We start from the raw sequence: 3,574 nt of genomic DNA, 5'->3' as shown, positions 1-3,574 counted from the left end.
CGCCCTGCCCGCCCGCGCCGGACCCCCAGGGATTCCAGCTGTTGCGGGGGCCTCCCCCACCTGCGCCCTCCGCGGGCACCTCCGCGGGCACCTCTGCTCCCCCCAGGGTCACCCCCGCTCACGCCGAAGGTCACCCCCGCTGCCCCAGGTCACCTCCGCTGCGTCCCAAGCCAAGGCCGCCAGCGCCTGGCGGTGCGGGCAGTGCGGGCGCGGCCGAGCTCACCAAGGCCGCTGTGACTCGTTAGGTCTGAGCCCGAGTCCAGTCCGAGGTACCGGAGAAGTAAAAGGCTGGGGACCGTCATCATTATCCTGTGAGCTTTGACACCGAGGCAAGGGGAAGAGTGAGCACCGGAAGCTGTGAGATCCGTCCCCACTAGGCCTCTGCTCCCTGGGTGATTCCTCGGGGAGGAGACCACGCGGTCACTGGGCAGCAATAAACAAACCTAGCTAGCAGAGGATGGTTTCGATCCATCGACCTCTGGGTTATGGGCCCAGCACGCTTCCGCTGCGCCACTCTGCTTGCTCTGCAGGGTGGCTGGTTGTTTTCTACTTTAAGTCTTATCTGTCTGACCCAAATGTTACTACGCCCAGCTCTTCCCCCTCCCCCACTCTTCCTCTCTCCGTCCGTCTCTGCTCCGCGTTTCACTTCCCTCCCAGCCCAACAACCCACGTCATTCCCAACGTGTTACCGCCACCCAGACCCTCCCGGACGGCCAACCTTTTCCCTGCCCGCCCTGATGGCAATCAGGGAGTTACCCTCCAAACCAGGACAAACTCTATAGAAGATTCAGACGAACTCTGACCCGAATATAAATACTCCACAGCTGTGAAGAGTGATGGACAATCCAAGGACATTTGCTGTACAATTATGTGTAATAAAAAGCTCTCAAAACTCTAAATGAAATAATTTTTTATTCTTTAAGCTGTGGAACACATATATAATGGAATATTCTGCAGTGGATCATATAAAGGAGGCATGTTTCTATGTACTGATGTGAATTACACATACATAATATTTGTAAATTTATGTATTACTCCACATAACTGCAGACTCACGTACAGTTGTGAGTAATAATAAAGAGAGAACACTTTACCCAGGTTTCCCCCGATGGTAACATCTTGGCTCCTTACGACATCACCAGCAGGATATTGACATTGATGCAGTCTTCCTCTTGTTCTGACTTCCCCAGTTGTCCTCATTTATTTGTGTGTGGGCTGGCGGGCATTTTCCTCCATGCAGTTTACCACATGTGCGGGTTCCTGTATCCACGGCCGCGAGTGAGTGCGGCCTCGGGGCAGCGAGAATCCCTCTGGTGTAAAAACCACACCCGTCTTCCGGGGGCACTCCTCTCTCTAACGCCAGAAAAGCCGAACCGGATTCTTCACTTCTGTCATTTAGTCTTTCCCAGAATGCTGTAGAAGTGGAATCACGCAAAATATAACCTTTTGAAATTGGCTTCTTTTCCACATAATAGCCTGGAAACTCATCTAAGTTTTCACATGTATCCATGGTCCATTCTTTTGTATTGTAAGCATATTCCATAGTATAGATACATCATTTGCTGTTTAGCCATTCGCCAACCTATATTTCTAGTTTGGGGCGTGTCTGAGTAAAGATGCTGTAAAAACAAAAATACAGATCTTTGTAGTAACATAAGTTTCTATTTCTCTGGAATAAATACCCAAGAGTGCAATTACTGGATTATCTGAAATTTTCATGTTTACTTTTCTAAGAAACTGTCAAATCATTTTCCTGAGTCACTTTGCCATTTTACATTCCCACCATCAGTGTAGGAGTGATTTAGTTTCTCCACATCCTCACCAGAGTCGGGTGTTGTCATTATTTTTGCTTTAGCCACTCTAAATGGAGTGGAGGGTGATACCTTATTATGGCTTTAATTTATATTTCCCTAGCAGTGACTGATGTCAAACATTTTTCTCATGCGCTTGATTTGCCATCCATGTATTATCATAGGGGAAATGTCTGCTCATGTCTCTTATCCATTTTCTAACTGAAGTGTTGGTTTTCTTTTTTAGTCTGTTCAGTTTTGAGAATTCTGCATACATGTTCCAGATACTCTCCTTTGCCAGATATGTGGTTTATAAATATTTCCCCCAATGTGTAGCTTGTTTTTTCAACTGTTTCATAGTGTCTTTCTGCAGAGTAAGGTTGTTAATTTTGAAGAGGTCTGATTTATCTCTTCTTCTTTTGAGGATTGGGCTTTTGATATCAAGTGAACAGAGTTTGCCTGACCCTAGATCCTGAAAATCTGCTATGTTATTTTCTAAAAGGTTTTGAATTTTACATTTCCGTCTGTGATCATTTTAAGTTAATTTTTGTGTACAGAATGAGATTTAGGTCAGTGTGGAGTTTTGTTTTTGCTTTTGTTGTTTTTCCTATAGATGCCACCACTCCAGGACCATGTAGTGAAAGGCTATCACTCCTCTGCTGAATTTTCCCCCGCACTACTGTTCAAAAATCAGCTGGGCATATTCCTTCGGGTCAGTATATATTGTTAGGGGAAAGCAATAACCAAGATGAATTTGCAACCCTTCACTTAAGAGTATAAAGTGGGCTGAATATTAGACCCACATGTAACTCTGGAAAGTTATACAAAAACTCATTCCACTGGAGAGGGCCATTGAGAGCTAGAGCAGTCAGATAGAAGAGACATTTTTCTCACTGCATATATCCCAATATCATTTGAAATTCATATGACAATTATTTTTAATATTTTAAATATTAAAAATATTAATATGCAAGAAAATACACTTTATGTCAGTTGATTAGAGCTTTGTCTTGGACTTTATTTTCCAGTAACATGGAAGCAAATGATTTTACCGTCTTGAGGTAGCATTTACTTCTGGCCCCTGTCTCCTTGCCCCTAAACGGGCTGCAGTGTGTGAAGCAAGCCCGGCGCCCCCGGGCAACCCCACCCAGACGGATGGAAATATGAGTGTATTGGGTGATGTTAATGAGACAGTTGGTATGCAAAGATCGCTGAAAGGTAACAATCCCATGGAGAAGCAAGCACTCCCATTAGATTTTTATCTTTTTGAAGGAGTTATCTTTTTTTAATTTTTTAATGGTTTTTATTTATTTTTTAGAGAGACAGCACGAGCAGGGGAGGGTCAGAGAGAGAGGGAGATACAGAATTTGAAACAGGCTCCAGGCTCCGAGCTAGCTGTCAGCACAGAGCCCAACGCGGGGCTTGAACCCACGAACCCCGAGATCACCACCTGAGCCGAAGCCAGCCGCTTAACTGACTGAGCCACCCAGGTGCCCCTGAAGGAGTTATCTTGAAGCAGGAAACACCAAGCTATCTCTGAAATAAGGACTCCGGTCAAACCTACAGGATAATACAGTAATTCTGACTTGGTTATTTCTGGCCAGATTGAGAGGCTCCAGCACAGGTCAATTAATCCCAAGAACAAACCAGAAGAATTTTAGGAAATGAGGCTGCATTGCTTACAGTTTGGGTACAGTTCATGTTTCTCTTTGGACTTGCAGCTATGGAGGATTTCAGAGGAGCCTACAAGGTGTCAAAAGACTCCCTCCAGGAGGGCCTTGCTC

General features: G+C 45.4%; 1 non-coding gene across 1 annotated transcript; it reads right to left on the bottom strand.

Moving 5' to 3' along the window:
* Positions 1–448: 448 nt before the first annotated feature.
* On the bottom strand, positions 449–520 carry TRNAM-CAU. Its single transcript has one exon. It is a non-coding gene; the product is annotated as a tRNA-Met (tRNA).
* Between the last annotated feature and the right edge of the window lie 3,054 nt (positions 521–3,574).

This window comes from Suricata suricatta, chromosome 7 (genome assembly GCF_006229205.1).
Source record: "Suricata suricatta isolate VVHF042 chromosome 7, meerkat_22Aug2017_6uvM2_HiC, whole genome shotgun sequence".
Taxonomy (NCBI): Eukaryota; Metazoa; Chordata; class Mammalia; order Carnivora; family Herpestidae; genus Suricata; species Suricata suricatta.
The sequence above is the reverse complement of the archived record's forward strand: the minus strand, read 5'-3'. Positions and strand labels throughout refer to the sequence as shown.